Here is a 24,706-nt window from a genome sequence, read left to right on the forward strand (position 1 = left end):
ACAGGTACTACTACTCCAGATCAGAGTGGACCTGGTAGCAATAGCAATTAAATGGTGGCTTCACACTTCACAAAGCCCCACGTTTGGATACAGTTTATGGTCATATCTAGGACCTGGTGAATTTGTAAATAATTGAAACGATCAACACTGGCGAGTTAGAATTCTACATACCTATTGTTATATAGTACCAATTTATGTTTTACATATCACTCCACAACGTTGCTGCAGAATCCAGACAGGTGAAAGAGTCTCAAGAAACTGAAAAGCTATTTAGTACTCTTAAATAAAATAACATGCATAAAGAAATCCTAATATAAGACAATAGATGAAAAAGCAATAAAAATTTTGTGTGGAATCAAGTGAAAACAGTTTCTTTGTCAAAGAAATTGCATGAAGATTCTCAGAGACTTTTCCTTCCTCGTTCCCTTCCCTTTTGGTGGAAGGAAACTTTCACAGTGGCTCAGAAGGTGGGCTGAGCACACTTCCTACAAAGGTGGGATGGGTAAATTTCTTTTTCATTTGGTTGCCTGGAGGACAGGCTTAGCCCCCCCCCAAAGAAAAGGTTGGAGCCGGGGAACTTCTCCTCCCCGAAGGGGGAGGGGGCCCGGGAAGGCTTCTCTTCCCATATTTTTTGTTTTGTGTAAGGTTGATCTCTTTCCCAAGGGAGTAAGAGGATATCCCTCTCTTAGGAGGAGAGCAAAGGCTCCCTGGGCCTCCCATCCTCCTTCTGAGAGAAGTTCCCCGGCTTCCACATTCATTGCTCAGCCCGCCGTCCAGGCAATCAGAGTCTGATTGTCTGTCGTATATAAAAAGGCGATTTTAGCTTGTCAGGCGGTATGCTCTGCGTTGACTATTTTTCTTCCACCTGTTGACCTTCCCTCCCTGCTACGCAGATTAGGGAAGGGCTGAAGGGGTGATTTGCTTTTATTTTTTACCCCTCGGTATAGGGAGGTGACTGATCATCCAACCAACTAAGGGGATGGGGCAGGAAGTCTACCCTCTCCTGCCTTAGGGAGGGAGTATTTTTTTTTTTTAAGTTTGCCCGGAGGGGAGATGGGCAACCAACTGGGGGGGGGGAGTCAGGACCTTATTCGCACGGAGGAAATGCAGGCCTGAAGTGAAATGCAATCTGAAGGAGGTGAGTGGTATACCCTGCGTTGTAAAGTTAATTTTAAGACTCCCTCGCACATGTATGTAACACAAAGGGTTTTTCCGTGGCGCATTTCGCATTGTTTTCCTTCTGGGAAACGTTTTGTAATCCTGTTGTTTATATACTTTTCCTTCTGGGAAAAGTTTATTCTTATAATCTGTGGAACAAAGAATCAATCAGACTGTCTGTGTGTGTCGGTGTATATAAGAAGGTGATTTTAGATCCCCAGGGGCTATACCATGTGTTGACCATGTATTTTTAAATATTTTTTCTTTCTACTTCCCTTCCCTTCTGGTGGAAGGAACCTTTTGTTTTATGGTGGCTCAGAAGGTGGGCTGAGCACTCTCCCCACAAAGGTGGGATGGGTAAATTTTTTATTTATTTGGTTGACTGGAGTGCAGGCTGCGCACTCCCCAAAAGGTGGGAGCCGGGGAACTTCTCCCAGAAGGGGGCTCTGGAAGGCTTCCCTCTACCCATATTTTTTTTTTTTTGTTTTTGTGTAAGGTTGATCTCTTTCCGGAGGGAGTAAGCGGTACCAACAGGGGGGGGGGAGACCAACCATACAAAAGGATATCCCTCTTTTAGGGGAAAAAGAAGGTTCCCTGGCCTCCTCTCCCGCTTCTGAGAGGAGAAGTTTCCCCGGCTCCCACTTTGGGGGTGAGGGAGTGCTTAGCCCGCCCCCAAGGCAAATAGTCTTACTGTCTGCCGTATATAAAAATACGATTTTAGCTTGTCAGGCGGTATGCCCTGCGTTGACTATTTTTCCTCCACCTGTTGACCTTCCCTCCCTGAAGGAGGGAGCCGTGCTACTCAGATTAGGGAAGGACTGAAGGGGTGATTTGCTTTTTTTTTTTATCCCTCGCTCTAGGGAGGTGACAGTCATCCGACCAACGAAGGAGATGGGGCAGGGAGCCTTCTCTCTCCTGCCTTAGGGAGGGGGTAGTTTTCTTTTTAAGTGTACCCAGAGGGGAGTTGGGCAACTTTCCTGCACTTGGGGGGGAATCAGGACCTTATTCGCATGGAGGAAATGCAGACCTGAAGTGAATTTCGGTGTAGTGTACACCTGTGTTTATGAGACCAGCTGGCTATAGCTATTGATCTCTTTATCTTTTTAAGTTTCGCTGTGTGTTGATGCGTATAAAAAGACTCTTCTAGCTCCCAAGGGTGTATACCCTTCGTTGACAATTTATGTTTAAGAGTTTTCCTTGCTCCTTCCCTGCCCCAGAATGGTAGGGGAGCTCCTGTCTCCTGTAGGGCGGGGGGGGGGGCTTTCTTTTTTGGTTATGTGGGGGAGCCTTACCTCTACTCCACTTTAGGTGGTAGTTCTTTTTTGTAAGTTTGACATACTTTCAGATATTTCTTGAGTTTTTAACATTAAATTAATCTTGTCCAATGTATTCATTGCCATGGCATGATGGATACTGTACCAGATTTTTAAACTTTAGTTTGTGGGTTCGATTCATTTTTGTCCAATCCAATCTGAAGGAGGATGGTGGTATACCTTGCTTTGTACAGTTAGCTTTAAGACTCCCTCGCACATGTATGTAACGCAAAGGGTTTTTCCATGGCACATTTCGCATTCTTTTCCTTCTGGGCAAAGTTTCGTAATCATCTTTATATATTTTTCCTTCAGGGAAAAGTTTCGTAATCATGTTGTTTATATATTTTTTGCTTCAGGGAAAAGTTTCGTAATCATGTTTATATATTTATGCTTCATCTTAATGCTTCAGAATATACAATATTTTTGGTTTTTTTATCTGGTGCCAGAATGAAGAGTCCATCAGGGTGTCCAACTCTTGATAGGCCAACATATAGCTGTCCATGAGAAAATACTGGTTTTGACAGGTTGAGCCCAACAACTTTTAGTGACTGTCCTTGTGATTTGTTTATTGTCATTGCAAAACTTAGCTTGACAGGAAATTGCAGCCTTTCAAACTCAAATGGCAATTCTTGTGGTCTCATTGGGATTCTGGGAATGAAGCAGTGTACTCCTGCATACTTACCTGACATAATTGTTGCTTCCAGTACATGAGGCATCATATTCTTTATGGTGAGCCTTGTGCCATTGCAGAGTTTTGGTGGATCAAGATTGCGAAGTAACATTATTGGTGCTCCAAGTTTTAGAAACAGACTATGTGGAGGCGTTCCTGGTGGTTCAAGACTATTAAGAAACTCAGTCGGATAATTTGTTACTTCGTCCTGTGAACAGATTGTATCAACTGAATTGTATAATATGATTTCTCCAGGTAATCTATTCAACAACCTGCTATTTATTTCATTTACAGATTCATTCTTTGCTGCTAAAATTGCACGGCTACTTAGCCAATTGATATCCGTATGCAAATTATGAAGATCTGGAAAAACTCTCATTATAAATTCCTCTTCTGTTTGAATTGTTGTAAAAGGCAACTGAATCTGGTTATAGGAGTCCTTGTCCAGAAGTCCATTACCCACTTGCAAAAGTTTAATGGCAAAGTCACCAACAGCATCATCAGCATGTAAATGTACTCGCATGTTTAGTGTTAAACTCATTGTTTTAATATGATGCCATAAATAGGAGTTTTTGAGACATGCATTCATTTGATCAGCTCTGGTTCCTCGAGGAACAATTGGAAGGGTTTGTCTGAAATCACCAGCAAAAACCAAAGTCACTCCACCCATTATTTGTGTGTTATCTTTTAGGTCCTGTAGTGTAGAATCTACTGCTTCCATAGCTTTTTTGTGACTCATTGTTGCTTCATCCCAGATTATTAATTTACAGTTTTGCAGTAGTTTAGCCTTTGCTGAATCTTTTTTAATATTACACAATGGTTTTTCCTGTCTAGTAAGGTCCAATGGGAGAGAAAACATAGAGTGAGCAGTTCTACCACCATCCAAAAGTGTTGCTGCAATTCCACTGGATGCCACTGCAAGGGCAATATTGTTTGTGAGACGAACTTTTGCAAGGAGCAGATTTAACAGGAAAGTTTTGCCAGTTCCACCTGGGGCATCAATAAAGAATGTCGATCCGTGATCATGATGAACTTCTCCTCCCAGAAAGGCTTTCCTCTCCACATATTTTTTTTTTTTTTGTGTAAGCTTGATCTCTTTCCGAAGGGAGTAAGCGGAACCGACAGAGACGGGGGGGAGGAGATCAACCATACAAAAGGATATCCGTCTCTTAGTTGAAAGAGGGAAGGCTCCCTGGCCTCCCCTCCCGCTTCTGAGAGGAGAAGTTTCCCTGGCTCTCAACTTTGGGGGGGGGGGAAAGAGGGCTTAGCCCGCCCTCAAGGCAAATAGGACCTTAATCGCACGGAGGAAATAGGGGTCTGAATTTGATATTAAGCAGCAAAATATTTAAAAACATAAAAATGTGAAACAACATGAATACTCTCCATTGTCACTTGAAAACATTGGTCTTGGTAGGAAGTTTATTAGATGCTGAAATAGTGGGCTTGGTATTGTGTGCTTAATATTATTTTATGCAAAATGTAAAAACACAAAAGAGCGTACAATCAATATTGAAAAAGTAACATCTGTCACAGAAAATAGTAATTTGTAAAAATCAAAACATAATATTGTTCTGTACTTAAAATGTTAAACTTACTGTTAACAATACTGTAAAATGGTGATCAGGATGAGTCCAACAACTTAGTTCTTGAGCTTTCTTATTGGTCATAGTAAAAAGAAATTGTAATCTTTCAAGTTTGTTGGTCGCATTGGGATTCTTGGAATGAATCAACAGATTTCTGCATATGAATTTTTGTTAATTCCACACAATACAAAATATATATACAAAACAAAGTAAAGCAAATTATAGGGTTAGTTAAGTCCTCTGATTAGCAACCAACTATATGTATTGCTAAAAAGAGAAAAGCACTGGAAATGTTTCTTATAATGTATCAATATTGAATTGTTCTCATGAAACACAAATCGAAATAGTGATAGTTATTTGGCGCTTATAAGAAACAGGTATCAGGGATTTTGGTGTATCAGATGTTTTTACAGTGAACTTAACTTTCAAGAAACAAATTGGTATGCAATGATATAGGCTAAGAATCTTAGGCAAAATATATTCAAATGAAAAAAAAAATGTTGAACACTTATAACATTGTATGGACTCTCAAAAACATTTGTAAAAAATGTGTAAACAAATGAAAAAAAAAAAAGAAAAAAAAAAAAGAAAGAAAATGATCCGCTCCACTTGATGACATCAAGCACAGTGATATTTTAATGAAGAAAATATGAAAATAATGATTTTCAGTTTGGATGAATATGAGAAAATGTAATTGTTTAATGCATAAAAAAGAACTCATCTGCTGCATTTGATATTAAGCAGCAAAATACAGTGATTTGAATCTTTAGGAAAACATCAAATCAGATTATGTAAAAAGTAAAAAAGATGAAATTAGAAAATATATATTTTATGTTTATGAGTTTTGCCAATCAGAATTTTGTGGCAGAAATTGGGTGATTACCACGTAATTTTATTTTGGTAAAATTCTTAAATTATTTGAATGTTTATTATAATGTCTAATTAGTGACTTGTTATCATCAAAATCCGCCCCAAAGAGTGTCCTTTCTTTTATTAGGTATCAGAATAGGTATCCAGATTTCTACTTCTTTACAAATGTGTTATTGTAGTACAGTAAATGTCAAATTGTTTTTCAAGTATTAGTTTGTAATGTTTCTACTGACTTCATCAGATGTCATGTAAGGAACTGAATTCTATTTAAGACTTTATCTGAAGTGTTTTTATTTTGGTAGATCATGTGTGATTACACTGTAGTAATTGCGCTGAAAGCATGTTAACTACAAATGACAAAAGTTCAATCAATTTCTGATTCAGCTACACAATATAAACTAAAGGAAATCAAATTGCAAAATAAAAGAAAAATGTAGTTATGGGTTAGTTTGGAGTTATAATAAAAAGGCAACAAAACCGTTAGTTTGTATTGTGTAGATTGTTCATTTCTGATAGTATTGATAGTGGTCAAAGAAAATCTTAATTTATGACAAAATACTGAACGTTTCTTGGATACCCATTCGTAAAAAGTACCTTTTTTGAAAAAAAAAAAAAAAAAAAAAAAAAAAACACTCCCCGGATCACCTTCACCACCTTAAAAATAAAAACAAAAAATAACTTTATTCTTCAAAAAATGTGCACATTGTTAGTGTAAAAACAGATCTGCACCACTTGATGAAATCAAGCACAGTATTATTTTAGTAAAGAAAATATGTAATTGATTTTCAGTAATTAGCTTGAATGAATATCAGAAAATGTAATTGTTTGATGCATAAGAAAGAACTCATCTGCTGAATTTGATATTAAGCAGCAAAATATATCAAAACATAAAAATGTGAAACATAACATGAATACTCTCCATTGTCACTTGAAAACATTGATCTTGGTAGGCAGTTTATTAGATGCTGAAACAGTGGGCTTGGTATGGTGTGCTTAATATTATTTGTATTTATAAAAAGAGAAAAGCAACGGAAATGTTTCTTATAATGTATCAATATTGAATTGTTATCATGAAAAACAATTCGAAATTGTGATAGATATTTGGTGCTTATAAGAAACAGCTATCAATGATTGTAACCAGTGATTTTTGTGTATGCTAACATTGTAAATGTGGTAGTGAAATTGATTTTTGTGTATTCTTCAATATAAAATAGATATATAAAACTAAAACAAAGTTTATGGTTAGTTAATGATATGTTTAGGTTAGAGAAATAAGCAAAGGAAAAGAAAAAAAAAGATACATTTCTTTATATTATGAGATTTTAAGTGTATACATGTTTAAAACTATCCACATTGCTATCTGAAAATGCTAGATACCTATTGTTATAAAGTACCAATTCATGTTTGATATATCACTCTACATGTTCCTTGTAGCACCCCAGAGAGGTAAATGAGTGTCAACAAAATGAAATAAAACATAGTATTTGAAATAAAATAAAAAAATACTTGAAAAGTGAAATATACTGATGTTTACTATATAAAACATTGTGTTCAATGGAATTGAAACTAATACTATATTGGCGGACTATGAATTAAAGAAATAAAATGTAAGAAATGAGAAAAAATTTGATATATAAAATCTTTGGCATGAAGAAAAAAAATATAAGACAAAAGGGGAAGAAGCAATAACAATCATGTGCTGAAGTCAATTGAAAAAAATAGTTTGTCAAAGAAATAAAAAGAAAATTCTCAGAGTGAAAAAAAAAAAAATGAAATTTTTACAAATCTGATTTTAGTCCTCTAATTATCAACCAAGCATATTTATTGATAAAAAGAGAAAATGAATGGACATGTTTATTATAAATTATAAATATTAAATTGTTATTATGAAAAACCAATGGAAAGCGTGAATGTTATTTGGTGTTTTTGGAAAAATATCAGAGGTAAAATGTTGGTCACATATACGTTTGTGTGTTATGCATGAAACACATGTAGAAAATTATATTTTCTCATGCTGAAAGTAAGAGAAACATAGCTAAAAAATTATGTAAACGCAATAGTAAAATCCTCATTTTTAGGAACATAGTGTGGGGTATGTTGTTTGTTTCAATTGAGAAAGGAAAGTTTAATTGTTAGAATTGGATGTTATAGATCACAAGTTTTATTACAATAAACATTGTGTCCTCTAATTATCAACCAAGTATATTTATTGATAAAAAGAGAAAAGTAATGGAAATGTTTATTATAATTTATCAATATTAAATTGTTATGAAAAACCAATGGAAAGCGTGTTGGTTAATTGGTGTTCATTAGAAAAAACATCATGGGTTGTCACCAGTGATTTTATTTATGCTAACATTTCGCTGCAAATGTGGTAGCGAAATGTAATTTTTTTTTTTTTTTTTTAATTCTACACAAAATAAAATATATACACAAAACAAAGTAAAAGAAATGTCAGGGTTTGTTAATGATAAGCTTAGAACCAAGAAATAAGCATAGAAAAAGGAAAAGAAAGATACATTTGTTGATAATGTGTCGATTGGTGAATTTGTTGGTTCATTTTGTTTTATGACATATCAACACTATATCAGGTTATTTCATGCCAAATCCAGTGACATTTTTTTCCTTGAATATATTTGTTTATTTAATGTTGGTTTCTATTTAACTCATAATTGGGACCCTAACAGGTACTACCACTCTAGATCAGAGTGGACCTGGTAGCAATAGCAATTAAATGGTGGCTTCACACTTCACAAAGCCCCACGTTTGGATACAGTTTATGGTCATATCCAGGACCTGGTGAATTTGTAAATAATCGAAGCGATCAACACTGGCGAGTTAGAATTCTACATACCTATTGTTATAAAGTACCAATTTATGTTTTACATATCACTCCACAACGTTGCTGCAGAATCCAGACAGGTGAAAGAGTCTCAAGAAACTGAAAAGCTATTTAGTACTCTTAAATAAAATAACATGCATACAGAAATCCTTAGTACCAAGAAATAAGCAAAGAAAAGAAAGATACATATATATCCGTCTCTTAGTTGAAAGAGGGAAGGCTCCCTGGCCTCCCCTCCAGCTTCTGAGAGGAGAAGTTTCTCCGGCTCTCAAATTTGGGGGAGGGGCTTAGCCCGCCCTCAAGGCAAATAGAGTCTGACTGTCTGCCGTATATAAAAAGGCGATTTTAGCTTCTCAGGCGGTATGCCCTGCGTTGACTATTTTTCCTCCACCTATTGACCTTCCCTCCCTGAAGGAGGGAGCCGTGCTATGCAGGGAAGGGCTGAAGGGGTGATTTGCTTTTTTTTTTTACCCCTCGCTATGGGGAGGTGGCAGTCATCCAACCAAAGAAGGAGATCAAGCAGTGAGCATTCTCTCTCCTGCATTAGGGAGGGGGTAGTTTTCTTGTTAAGTGTGCCCGGAGTGGAGTCGGGCAAACTCCCCGCACTTGGGGAGGGGTCAGGACCTTATTCGCACGGAGGAAATAGAGGCCTCAACTGAACTTGGATGGAGTGTAAACCTGTGTTCATGAGACCGGCTGGCTATAGCTATTGATCTCTTTATCTTTTTAAGTTTTGCCATCAGATGAGCTGTATAAAAAGGCTCTTTTAGCTTCCCAGGGTGTATACCCTTCGTTGACCATTTATGTTTAAGAGTTTTCCTTACTCCTTCCCTACCCTGGAATGGGAGGGGAGCTCTTTCCCCCTGTAGGGGGGGGGCGGCTTTCTTTTATGGTTATGTGGGGGAGCCTTACCTCTACTCCACTTAAGGTGGTAGTTCTTTTTTGTAAGGTTGACATATTTTCGGATATTTCTTGAGTTTTTAACAGTAATAATAATTAATAGCAATTAAATGGTGGCTTCACACTTCACAAAGCCCCATGTTTGGATACAGTTTATGGTCATATCTAGGACCTGGTGAATTTGTAAATAATTGAAACGATCAACACTGGCGAGTTAGAATTCTACATACCTATTGTTATATAGTACCAATTTATGTTTTACATATCACTCCACAACGTTGCTGCAGAATCCAGACAGTTGAAAGAGTCTCAAGAAACTGAAAAGCTATTTAGTACTCTTAAATAAAATAACATGCTTAAAGAAATCCTAATATAAGACAATAGATGAAAAAGCAATAAAAATTTTGTGTGGAATCAAGTGAAAACAGTTTCTTTGTCAAAGAAATTGCATGAAGATTCTCAGAGACTTTTCCTTCCTCGTTCCCTTCCCTTTTGGTGGAAGGAAACTTTCACAGTGGCTCAGAAGGTGGGCTGAGCACACTTCCTACAAAGGTGGGATGGGTAAATTTCTTTTTCATTTGGTTGCCTGGAGGACAGGCTTAGGCCCCCCCCCCAAAAAAAAAACGTTGGAGCCAGGGAACTTCTCCTCCCAGAAGGGGGAGGGGGGCCCGGGAAGGCTTCTCTTCCCATATTTTTTGTTTTGTGTAAGGTTGATCTCTTTCCAAAGGGAGTAAGAGGATATCCCTCTCTTAGGAGGAGAGCGAAGGCTCCCTGGGCCTCCCATCCTCCTTCTGAGAGAAGTTCCCCGGCTTCCACATTCATTGCTCAGCCCGCCGTCCAGGCAATCAGAGTCTGATTGTCTGCCGTATATAAAAAGGCGATTTTAGCTTGTCAGGCGGTATGCTCTGCGTAGACCATTTTTCTTCCACCTGTTGACCTTCCCTCCCTGTCATACAATACGCTTAAACAGGATATTTTAATTTATGCAGATTCCATATAGACTTTTAGTTTCCCAGGGTGTATACCCTCCGTTGACCATTTATGTTTAAGAGTTTTCCTTGCCCCTTCTCTGCCCCAGAATGGGAAGGGAGCTCTTTCCCACTGTATGGGGGGGGCGGCTTTCTTTTATGGTTATGTGGGGAGCCTTACCTTTACCCCCCTTAAGGTGGTAGGTCTTTTTTGTAAAATTGTTAGTCAAATGTTGATCAAATATTATAAGTTTTTGTGATATGCATGAAACATGTGCAGAATATGATCTGCTCTCATGCTGAAAGCAAGTAGAGAAACATTGTGAAAAAATGATGTAAACCTAAGCTAAGCAAACGACCAGTCAATGGAAATGTTTATTATAATGTATCAACAATAACACATTATCATAGTTATTTGGTGCTTATACGAAACAGGTATCAGGGATTGTCACCAGTGATTTTATTTATGTTAACAGTGCATGTCACTACAAATAATGATGGTAGCGAAATTAAGTTTTGTTTATTCTACCTAATATAAAGTATATACACAAAACAAAGTAAACATCTGCTGAATATTAAGCAGCAAAATATTTTAAAACATAAAAATGTGAAACATAACATGAATACTCTCCATTGTCACTTGAAAACATTGGTCTTGGTAGGCAGTTTATTAGATGCTGAAATAGTGGTCTTGGTATGGTGTGCTTAATATTATTGTATGCAAAATTTAAAAACACAAAAGAGGGTACAATCAATATTGAAAAAGTAACATCTGTCACAGAAAATAGTAATTTATAAATATCAAAAGGAATATTATTCTGTACTTAAAATGTTAAACTTACTGTTAACAATAATTTAAAATGGTGATCAGGATGAGTCCAACAACTTAGTCCTTGAGCTTTCTTATTGGTCATAGTAAAAAGAAATTGTAGTCTTTCAAGTTTGTTGGTCGCATTGGGATTCTTGGAATGTATCAACAGATTCCTGCATATGAATCTTTGTTAATTTCACACAATACAAAATATATATACAAAACAAAGTAAAGCATAGTATAGGGTTAGTTGTGTCCTCTAATTATCAACCAACTATTGCTAAAAAGAGAAAAGCACTGGAAATGTTTCTTATAATGTATCAATATTGAATTGTTCTCATGAAACACAAATCGAAATAGTGATAGTTATTTGGCGCTTATAAGAAACAGGTATCAGGGATTTTGGTGTATCAGATGTTTTTACAGTGAACTTAACTTTCAAGAAACAAATTGGTATGCAATGACATAGGCTAAGAATCTTAGACAAAATATATTCAAATGAAAAAAAATGTTGAACACTTATAACTTTGTATGGACTCTCAAAAACATTTGTAAAAAATGTGTAAACAAATGTAAAAAAAAATGATCCGCTCTACTTGATGACATCAAGCACAGTAATATTTTGGTGAATAAAATATGAAATTGATGTTCAGTGATTAGTTTGGATGAATAAGAAAATGTAATTGTTTGATGCATAAAAATAACTCATTTGCTGTATTTAATATTAAGCAGCAAAATATAGTGATTTGAATATTTAGGAAAACATCAAACCAGATTATGTAAAAAAAAAAAGATGAAATTAGAAAATATATATTTTATGCTTATGAGTTTTGCCAATCAAAATTTTGTGGCAGAAATTGGGTGATTACCAAGTAATTTTATTTTGGTAAAATTCTTAAATTATTTCATGTTTATTATAATTTCTAATTAGTGACTTGTTATCATCAAAATCCGCCCCAAAGAGTGTCCTTTCTTTTATTAGGTATCAGAATAGGTATCCAGATTTCTACTTCTATACCAATGTGATATTGTAGTACAGTAAATGTCAAATTGTTTTTCAAGTATTAGTTTGTAACGTTTGTACTGACTTCATCAGATGTCATGTAAGGAACTGAATTCTATTTAAGACTTTATCTGAAGTGTTTTTATTTTGGTAGATCATGTGTGATTACACTGTAGTAATTGCGCTGATAGCATGTTAACTACAAATGACAAAAGATAAATCAATTTCTGATTCAGCTACACAATATAAACTAAAGGAAATCAAATTTGCAAAATAAAAGAAAAATGTAGTTATGGGTTAGTTTGGAGTTAGAATAAAAAGCCAACAAAACAGTTAGTTTATATTGTGTAGACTGTTTAATTAACTTTGTTCATTTCTGATAGTATTGAGAGTGGTCAATGAAAACCTTAATTTCTGACAAAATACTGTAATTTTCTTGGATACCCATTCGTAAAAAGTACCTTTTTTGTGAAAAAAAAAAAACACTCCCCAGATCACCTTCACCACCTAAAACACAAAAATAAAAATATCTTTATTCTTCAAATATTGTGGTTGACTGGAGGGCGGGCTGAGCACTCCCAAAAAGGTAGGAGCCGGGGAACTTCTCCTCCCAGAAAGGGGGCCCGGGAAGGCTTCCCTGTCCCCATATTTTTTTTTTTTTTTTGTGTAAGGTTGATCTCTTTCCGAATGGAGTAAGCGGAACCGACAGGGGGGGGGTCAATCAACCATACAAAAGGATATCTATCTCTTAGTTGAAAGAGGGAAGGTCTCCCTGTCCTCCCATACCCCTTCTGAGAGAAGTTTCCCCAGCTCTCAGCTTTGGGGGGGGGGGGTAGGAGGGCTTAGCACGCCCTCAAGGCAAATAGTATGACTGTCTGCCTTATATAAAAAGGCGATTTTAGCTGGTCAGGTGGTATGACCTGCATTGACTATTTTTCCTCCACCTGTTGACCTTCCTTAATATTTATTTTTAATAATAAACACATTTTATTTTAATATTAATATTTATTTGTAATAATAAACACATTATATTATTTTAAATATTAATATTTATTTTTAATAATAAACACATATTATTTTAAATATTAATATTTATTTATAATAATAAACACATTTTATTCTACTTTAAATATTAATATTTATTTTTAATAATAAAAACAATTTTATTTGAATATTAATATGTATTTTTAATAATAAACACATTTTTATTTTAATATTAATATTTATTTTTAATAATGAACACATTTTATTATTTTAAATATTATTATTTATTTTTAATAATAAACACATTTTATGTTATTTTTAATATTAATACTTATTGTTAATAATAAACACCTTTTATTATTGTAAATGTTAATATTTATTTTTAATAATAAACACTTATTTTATTTTAAATATTAGTATTAATTTTTAATAATAAACACGTTATTTTATTTTAAATATTAATATTTAATTTTAATAATAAACACATGTTATTATTTTAAATATTAATATTTATTGTTAATAATAAGCACATTTTATAATTTTAAATAGTAATATTTATATTCATTAATAAACACATTTTATTTTATATTAAATATTAATATTTATTGTTATTAATGAACACATATTTTAAATATTAATAATTATTTTTAATACTAACTCATTTTATTATTGTAAATGTTAATATTTATTTTTAATAATTATTGTTATTTAATAATAATATCTTATTTTTTTTTACTAAAAAATAAAAAAAAAAAGACTCGCCATTAGTGGACGGTCAAAAGACAAATATATAACAAATAAATGTTAGCAAAGGCAAGATAAGTTACTTTTTTATCCAACTGGATATATTTTTTGTGTTTTTATTCAATGTAACATATTTATTCAGCTCGAAAAACATACAGTGTTTAGCGATGTATTCGAAAAATGTACATGGGGGGGGGGTTCGTGAAAAAAAAAAAAAACGATAGTCTATAATATTATTTTCGATTTATTGGAAAGAACATAAAATTTCACATTGACCCTGAAAATATCGTAAAAATAGAATCAATAGAAAAATTTTGATAGATTTTAAAATTTTAAAAATTGTAAAATATTGAGTTCGGAAAATTCATTACTGTTTAAAAAAAAAATATTTGGGTTTGTATTACTCTACACGTAGATTCAAAAAAGTTGTCAAAAGACAAATATATAACAAATAAATGTTATCAAAGGCAACTGGATATATTTTTTGTGTTTTTATTCAATGTAACATATTTATTCAGCTCGAAAAACATAGTGTTTACCGATGTATTCGAAAAATGCCACCAGTTGTTTACATAGCCATTTGCCGGAAGTGACGGTTTTTTTTTATATAAGTTTTATTCAAACAGGCTTTAAGTTCAAATTAATGGACTTTTTTTTGTATTTATTAACTGTTTTATTCTTTATGGACTCTTTTTCGAACATCGAAATTTTAAAATTAGTTTTATTTAAAAAAAAAATGTTAAACTTACTGTTAACAATAATATAAAATGGTGATCAGGATGAGTCCAACAACTTAGTCCTTGAGCTTTCTTATTGGTCATAGTAAAAAGAAATTGTAGTCTTTCAAGTTTGTTGGTCGCATTGGGATTCTTGGAATATATCAACAGATTCCTGCATATGAATCTTTGTTAATTCCACACAATACAAAATATATATACAAAACAAAGTAAAGCATAGTATAGGGTTAGTTGTGTCCTCTAATTATCAACCAACTATTGCTAAAAAGAGAAAAGCACTGGAAATGTTTCTTATAATGTATCAATATTGAATTGTTCTCATGAAACACAAATCGAAATAGTGATAGTTATTTGGCGCTTATAAGAAACAGGTATCAGGGATTTTGGTGTATCAGATGTTTTTACAGTGAACTTAACTTTCAAGAAACAAATTGGTATGCAATGACATAGGCTAAGAATCTTAGACAAAATATATTCAAATGAAAAAAAATGTTGAACACTTATAACTTTGTATGGACTCTCAAAAACATTTGTAAAAAATGTGTAAACAAATGTAAAAAAAAATGATCCGCTCTACTTGATGACATCAAGCACAGTAATATTTTGGTGAAGAAAATATGAAATTGATGTTCAGTGATTAGTTTGGATGAATGAGAAAATGTAATTGTTTGATGCATAAAAATAACTCATTTGCTGTATTTAATATTAAGCAGCAAAATATAGTGATTTGAATATTTAGGAAAACATCAAACCAGATTATGTAAAAAAAAAAAGATGAAATTTGAAAATATATATTTTATGCTTATGAGTTTTGCCAATTAAAATTTTGTGGCAGAAATTGGGTGATTACCAAGTAATTTTATTTTGGTAAAATTCTTAAATTATTTCAATGTTTATTATAATTTCTAATTAGTGACTTGTTATCATCAAAATCCGCCCCAAAGAGTGTCCTTTCTTTTATTAGGTATCAGAATAGGTATCCAGATTTCTACTTCTATACAAATGTGATATTGTAGTACAGTAAATGTCAAATTGTTTTTCAAGTATTAGTTTGTAACGTTTGTACTGACTTCATCAGATGTCATGTAAGGAACTGAATTCTATTTAAGACTTTATCTGAAGTGTTTTTATTTTGGTAGATCATGTGTGATTACACTGTAGTAATTGCGCTGATAGCATGTTAACTACAAATGACAAAAGATAAATCAATTTCTGATTCAGCTACACAATATAAACTAAAGGAAATCAAATTTGCAAAATAAAAGAAAAATGTAGTTATGGGTTAGTTTGGAGTTAGAATAAAAAGCCAACAAAACAGTTAGTTTATATTGTGTAGACTGTTTAATTAACTTTGTTCATTTCTGATAGTATTGAGAGTGGTCAATGAAAATCTTAATTTGTGAAAAAAAAAAACACTCCCCAGATCACCTTCACCACCTAAAACACAAAAACAAAAATATCTTTATTCTTCAAATATTGTGGTTGACTGGAGGACGGGCTGAGCACTCCCAAAAAGGTAGGAGCCGGGGAACTTCTCCTCCCAGAAAGGGGGCCCGGGAAGGCTTCCCTGTCCCCATATTTTTTTTTTTTTTGTGTAAGGTTGATCTCTTTCGGAATGGAGTAAGCAGAACCGACAGGGGGGGGGGGGTCAATCAACCATACAAAAGGATATCTATCTCTTAGTTGAAAGAGGGAAGGTCTCCCTGTCCTCCCATACCCCTTCTGAGAGAAGTTTCCCCAGCTCTCAGCTTTGGGGTGGGGGGGGGGGGTAGGAGGGCTTAGCCCGCCCTCAAGGCAAATAGTATGACTGTCTGCCTTATATAAAAAGGCGATTTTAGCTGGTCAGGTGGTATGACCTGCATTGACTATTTTTCCTCCACCTGTTGACCTTCCTTAATATTTATTTTTAATAATAAACACATTTTATTTTAATATTAATATTTATTTGTAATAATAAACACATTATATTATTTTAAATATTAATATTTATTTTTAATAATAAACACATATTATTTTAAATATTAATATTTATTTATAATAATAAACACATTTTATTCTACTTTAAATATTAATATTTATTTTTAATAATAAAAACAATTTTAATTGAATATTAATATGTATTTTTAATAATAAACTCATTTTTATTTTAATAATTATTTTTAATACTAACTCATTTTATTATTGTAAATGTTAATATTTATTTTTAATAATTATTGTTATTTAATAATAATATCTTCTATTTTTTTACTGTTTATGTTTAACTTTTATCGACTTTTTCTTTTTTAATAGCATATTCTTTAAATGAATAGAAAAATAATTTCCCAAATTTTAGACCCCGGTTATTTGGCTGATAGTCGATAAAAATGATTAAAAGAGAGATTCATGAACATTAACGTTGTCATATAAAAAGAAAATGCTAATAAGAAGTGTTTTTAATCAATGTAACATATTTATTCAACTCTGTCATATATTTGTTTGATGACAACTTTTTCGAATCTGTGTACAGTAAAAACGATATACTTACATAGGATTTTGAAAGCATTTAAACTGTCGAAGAGTTTTATTATAAATAAAAGAGTTTAGTTTGTTGAACTTAATGGACTTTTTTGTTGTATCTATTAACTGTTTATTCTTTTTATCAAACAAAAAGAGAATTTTTATATTGACATGTGATGGACTGTTTATCTAACATCGAAATTTTAAAATTAGTTTTATTAAAAAAAAAAAAAAACTCGCCATTAGTGGACGGTCAAAAGACAAATATATAACAAATAAATGTTAGGAAAGGCAAGATAAGTTACTTTTCTATCCAACTGGATATATTTTTTGTGTTTTTATTCAATGTAACATATTTATTCAGCTCGAAAAACATACAGTGTTTACCGATGTATTCGAAAAATGCCACCAGTTGTTTACATAGCCATTTGCCGGAAGTGACGGTTTTTTTTTATATAAGTTTTATTCAAACAGGCTTTAAGTTCAAATTAATGGACTTTTTTTTTATACTTCCAAAATAAACTATTACAGTCGTTTAAAACATAATAGAAGTATTATTTTTTATTTTTTAAAAACAATGTTTACAAAATGTCTATGCGCGTTTCTTCCGGCCGGCTGCGAATAGCATAAATAAATAACTGTTGCCAGAATTTATCGCATTTTTATTTTTTAATAGCATTTTCTTAAAACGAATAGAAAAATAATTTCCCATGAAAAAAAAAAAAGAAAATGCTATTAAATATAATAAAAATTACTGAGATAAAAATATAAAAAAATACGTACGTAACAACAAAAACACACCGAAGAAAGTGTGTGTGTGTGTGTGTGAGAGAGAGGGAGGGAGGGAAGAGGAAGCGGTGTATGTTGAATTTTGTTCCTTTTCGAAGCAGCACAAAAAGTAAGTGTTTCCATAGTAACCAAACCGTGACGTCACGTCACGTGACATGACTAAGCGTTTTTAAACGAATAGAAAAATAGAAAGAGGGTGATAGAGAAAGTGAGAGAGAGAGAGAGTAAGTGTGAGAGAGAGAGACGGTGTTGGTTTTACTCCCCCCCCTTCCAGCTTAAGAGGTATGAGGTCACGTGGTAATATACAAAATGGCTAATTATTTTACATAACATAAATATTACGATATTTTTATAATCGTCTAATATTTTGAAAGGTGAATTTTTTTATTCCCGTACATTTTTTCCTGACATTTTTCGTTAAAACTCTTGTATAAATAATATTTATAACCAGGTAATAACGATGGAAACATTGGCATAAAGTAAAAAAAAAGATATAACTGAGCCGAAGAGAAAAATGCAAAAGTATCGGAGAAAGATTTTTTTATTAACAATTGTTCGCCATTAGTGGACGTTGACGTCACGTCACGTGACATGACTAAGCTTTTTTTTTTTTACGTATTAATTACATTGGATCATTCAAGAATTACGTAATAAAAAGCATTACAATGACAGTTTTTTTTGGGACCCCCTTGGAGATAACTGATACGTTTACCCCTTTCTCCTCGTCCGTTTGACGTGAAATTTCGATATTTGTCATCCGGGACACGGGGCTTCGATATGATACCAAATTTATCAAGTCTGGTTGTGTCTTTCAAAAGTTTTAGCGTTACATACAAACATACAAACTCACAGACATTTGGGATTTATATATATAGAAGACTAGCAGGGCTACCCGGCGTTGCTCGGGACCGTATAAACAATGAAAAAACAAAAGCAGATATTAAACATATGTTTTATTCTTAGGGGAGAGGAATCTTTCATCTCAAGTTTTAGCGTTACAAACAAACATTTGTCTTTTATATATATAGATAATGACAGGTTTTTTTGGGGGCCCCCTCGAAGATAACTGATCAGTTGACCAACTTCTAGTGGTCCGTTTGACGTGAAATTTCGATATTTGTCATCCGGGTGATGGGGCTTCGATATGATACCAAATTTGTCAAGTTTGGTTCCGTCTTTCAAAAGTTTTAGCGTTACAAACAAACATACATACATACACACAGACGTTTGGCTTTTATATATATAGATGATTCTTAGGGGAGAGGAATCTTTCATCTCTATGTATTATTTGTTTTATCTACCCTAGGACTGATATTGTTCATGTTTTATCCCTAGCATAGGTAATTTACAGCATGTATATGAAATTGTTTTACCTTAGGGAGAAGAGAACAGGTAATATACAACATAATGTGTCTATATTACATCCCTGGCAACGCCTAGAAACCAGCTAGAACATGTATTTCAGTCAATCTTTATTATATCCTGGGCTATGCCGGGAAACCAGCTAATCTCTTTTTAGTGACTTGACCACCAAAATACCTCCCTAAGTGTGTCCTTTCTTTTGAACTTATTAGATATAGGTATCTAGAAATGTGTGTGAAATTTTGTTGAATGCATTGTTCACTATGATTTTCTTATTGTTCTACACAATATCAACTGTAGCGAAATAACACAGTAAACTTAGTGTAGTGTTAGAATAAAGAGCAAAGGAAAAAATTAGAATCATATTTTGTAATTGCAAATCTAAATTTGCTAGCATGTACCAGTATTTGCCAGGTTGTGGAAATTTGGAACTTATAACATATGTAGTGGCCTTTTCCTAGATACCTATTGCTAAAAATTATACTTTCATTTTGTTAGAAAAATCTCTCTTCAGATGCCCTGCATCATTCAAAATAAAAACAAATATTTTTATAATTGTTTCAGTATATTGCTACACAATGTGAAAGTTTTTAACGTTTGTAAAAAAAATCATGAATGTGCTTATATTGCAAAAAAGAAAATATCAGTGCACAGTATTGAAAGTGTTTGAGATTCAAAAGTCTGTAACATTTCTACTAACTTCATAAGATGTCATGTGAGAAACTGAATTGAATATCAAGACATTATCTGAAGCGTTTTTATTTTGGTGTAACATATGTGTTTACAGTGAACCTTAACTTTTAATAAACAGATTGGTATGCAATGACATAGGCTAAGAATCTTTAAAATATATATAAATTGGAAAAATGTGTGAACAAATGAAAAAAAAATGATCCGCTCCACTTGATGACATCAAGCACAGTAATATTTTAGTGAAGAAAATATGAAATTGATGTTCAGTGATTAGTTTGGATGAATGAGAAAATGTAATTGTTTGATGCATAAAAATAACTCAGTTGCTGTATTTGATATTAAGCAGCAAAATATAGTGATTTGAATATTTGGGAAAACATCAAACCAGATTATGTAAAAAGAAAAAAAAAAGATGAAATTAGAAAATATATATTTTATGTTTATGAGTTCTGCCAATCAAAATTTTGTGGCAGAAATTGGGTGATTACCATGCAATTTTATTTTGGTAAAATTCTTAAATTATTTGAATGTTTATTATAATTTCTAATTAGTGACTTGTTATAATCAAAATCCGCCCTAAAGAGTGTCCTTTCTTTTATTAGGTATCAGAGTAGGTATCAAGATTTCTACTTCTATACAAATGTGATATTTCAGATCTGTACATAAAAAATTTGTTGAATATATAGGTTGAGAATTGTTCTGTGTCGCTCTCTCTCACACACACACGCATTCTCACTTTTATAGATATAATAGATAGATTACTCTAGATATATTTCCATATGTCTGAATACCCTATATACAAATTTTCAAATCTGTAGATAAAAAAATTTGTTGAGTATATAGGTTGAAAATTGTTCTCTCTCTCTCTCTCACACACACATTCTCAATTTTAGAGATATAATAGATAGATTATGCTAGATATATTTCCATATGTCTGAATACCCTATATACAAATTTTCTAATCTGTAGATCAAATATTTGTTGAATATATAGGTTGAAAATTGTTCTTACTCTCTCTCTCTCTCTCTCTGGCTACCTCACACACACATTCTAACTTTTATAGATATAATAGATAGATTATGCTAGATATATTTCCATATGTGTGAATACCCTATATACAAATTTTCTAATTTGTAGATAAAAAATTTGTAGAGTGCATAGGTTGAGAATTGTTCTCTCTATCTCTCACACACACACATTCTAACTTTTAATGATATAATAGATTATGCTAGATATATTTCGATATTTCTGAATACCCTATATATAAAAATTTGTTGAATGTATAGGTTGAGAACTGTTCTCTCTCTCTCTCTCTCTCTCTCTCGCTCACACACACACACATTCTCACTTTTATAGATATAATAGAAAGATTATCCTAGATATATTTCTATTTGTATGAATACTCTATATACAAATTTTAAAATCTGTAGATAAAGAATTTGTTGAGTATATGGGTTGAGAATTGTTCTCTCTCTCTCTCTCTCACACACACACACACACATTCTCACTTTTATAGATATAATAGATTATGCTAGATATATTTCCATATGTCTGAATACCCTATATACAAATTTTCAAATCTGTAGATAAAAAATTTGTTGAGTATATAGGTTGAGAATTGTTCTCTCTCTCTCTCTATCACACACATTCTCACTTTTATAGATATAATAGACAGATTATGCCAGATATATTGAAATATGTCTGAATGCCCAATATACAAATTTTGAAATCTGTAGATAAAAAATTTGTTGTATACATAGGTTGACAATTGTCCTCTCTCTCACACACACACACATTCTCACTTTTATACATATAATAGATAGATTATGCTAGATATATTTCTATATGTCTGAACACCCTATATACAAATGTTCAAATCTGTGGATAAAAAATTTGTTGAATGTATAGGTTGAGAATTTTTATCTCTCTCTTTTTCTCTCTCTCTCTCTCGCTATCTCACACACACGCATTCTCACTTTTATAGATAAAATAGATAGATTATGCTAGATATATTTCCATATGTCTGAATACCCTATATACAAAGTTTCAAATCTTTAGATAAAAAATTTGTTGAATATATAGGTTTAGAATTGTTCTCTCTCTCTCTCTCTCTCTCACACACACATTCTAACTTTTGTAGTTATAATAGATAGATTATGCTAGATATATTTCCATATGTCTGAATACCCTATATACAAATTTTCTAAACTGTAGGTAAAAAATTTGTTGAGTATGTAGGTTAAGAATTGTTCTCTCTCTCTCTCTCACACACACACACACACACACAAGTTCTCACTTTTATAGATATAATAGATAGATTATGCTAGATATATTTCTATATGTCTGCCTACCCTATATACAAATTTCCAAATCTGTGCCCAAAAATGTGTGGAATATATAGGTTGAGAATTGTTCTCTCTCTCTCTCTCTCTCACACATATTCTCACTTTTATAGGTTATATAGGTTGAGAATTTTTTGCTCTTTCCATCACTCACATTCACACTTTTATAGATATAATACATAGATTATGCCAGATATATTTACATATGTCTGAATACCCAATATACACATTTTCAAATCTGTAGATAAAAAATTAGTTGAATATATAGGTTGAGAATTGTTCTCTCTCTCTCTCTTTCTCTCTCTCTCACACACACATTCTCACTTTTATAGATATAATAGATAGATTATGCTAGATATATTTCCATACGTCTGAATACCCTATATCCAAATTTTCTAATATGTAGATAAAAAATTTGTTGAATATATAGGGTGAGAATTTTCCTTCCTCTCTTTCTCTCTCTCTCTTTCTCACACACACACAAGCTGAAAATTGTTCTCTCTCTCTCTCTGACTCTCTCTCTCTCTCTCACACACACACACATGGTCATTTTATAGATATAATAGATAGGTTATGCTAGATATATTTCTATATGTCTGAATACCCTATATACAAATTTTTAAATCTGTAGATAAAAAATTTGTTGAGTATATAGGTTGAGAATTGTTCTTTCTCTCTATCTCACACACACATTCTCACTTTTATAGATATAATAGATTATGCTAGATATATTGCCAAATGTCTGAATACCCTATATACAAATTTTCAAATCTGTAAAGATAGAATTTGTTGAATATATAGGTTGAGAATTGTTCTCTCTCTCTCTCTTTCACACACATTCTCACTTTTATAGATATAATAGATAGATTATGCTAGATATATTTCCTTATGTCTGAATACCCTATATACAAATTATCAAATCTGTAGATACAAAATTTGTTGAGTATATAGGTTGAGAATTGTTCTCTCTCTCTCTCTCTCTCACTCACTCACTCACTCACTCACTCACAAACACACACACACATTCTACCTTTTATAGATATAATAGATTATGCTAGATATATTTCCATATGTCTGAATACCCTGTATACAAATTTTCAGATCTGTACATAAAAATTAGTTGAATATATAGGTTGAGAATTGTTCTCTCTCTCTCTCTTCTCTCTCTCTCTTTCACACACATTCTCACTTTTCTAGATATAATAGATAGATTATGCTAGATATATTTCCATATGTCTGAATACCCTATATAAAAATTTTATAATCGGTAGATAAAAAATTTGTTGAATATATAGGGTGAGAATTGTACTTACTCTCTCTCTCTCTCTCTCTCTCTCTCTCTCTCTCTCATGCACACATTCTCACTTTTATGGATATAATAGATAGATTATGCTGGATATATTTCCATATGTCTGAATACCCTATATACAAATGGTCAAATCTGTAGATAACAAATTTATTGAATAGATAGGTTGAGAATTGTTCTCTCTCTCTCTCGCGCAACCTTACACACACAACCACACGCAAACATTCTGACTTTTATAGATATAATAGATCGATTATGCTAGATATATTTCCATATGTCTGAATACCCAATATACAAATTTTCAAATCTGTAGGTAAAAAATTTGTTGAATATATAGGTTGAGAATTGTTCTCTCTCTCTCACACACTCACATTCTCACTTTTATAGATATAATGTATAGATTATGCTAGATATATTTCTATATGTCTGAATACCCTATATACAAAGTTTAAAATCCGTAGATAAAAATACGTTGAGTATATAGGTTGAGAATTGTTCTCTCTCTCTCTTACGCACACACACACACACACACACATTTTCACTTTTATAGATATAATAGATAGATTATGCTAGATATATTTCCATATGTCTGAATACCCAATATACAAATTTTCAAATCTGTAGATAAAAAATGTATTGAATATATAGGTTGAGAATTGTTGTCTCTCTCTCTCTCTCTCTCTCTCTCTCTCTGGCTACCTCACACACACACACATTTTCACTTTTATAGATATAATAGATAGATTATGCTAGATATATTTCCATATGTCTGAATACCCTATATACAAATTTTCAAATCTGTAGATAAAAAATGTATTGAATATATAGGTTGAGAATTGTTGTCTCTCTCTCTCTCTCTCTCTCTCTCTCTCTCTCTCTCTCTCTCTCTCTCTCTCTCTCTGGCTACCTCACACACACACACATTTTCACTTTTATAGATATAATAGATAGATTATGCTAGATATATTTCCATATGTCTGAATACCCTATATACAAACTTTCAAATCTGTAGATAAAAAATTTGTTGAGTATATAGGTTGAGAATTGTTCTCTCTCTCTCACACGAAACTGTGCGCTCGGCTTCTTCCCCCCCTTCCCACCCCAAATGCTTGGGAAACTGTGCACTGTTTTTGTT

At 32.6% G+C, this 24,706-nt stretch overlaps 1 protein-coding gene across 1 annotated transcript in view; it reads left to right on the plus strand.

The window, feature by feature from the left end:
* Positions 1-24,706, plus strand: part of LOC145257514 (pendrin-like) — a 169,312-nt gene that overhangs the window by 84,030 nt on the left and 60,576 nt on the right. The window lies entirely within an intron of this gene.

Source organism: Euprymna scolopes, chromosome 3 (assembly GCF_053919585.1).
Source record: "Euprymna scolopes isolate OS-2025 chromosome 3, ASM5391958v1, whole genome shotgun sequence".
NCBI lineage: Eukaryota > Metazoa > Mollusca > Cephalopoda > Sepiida > Sepiolidae > Euprymna > Euprymna scolopes.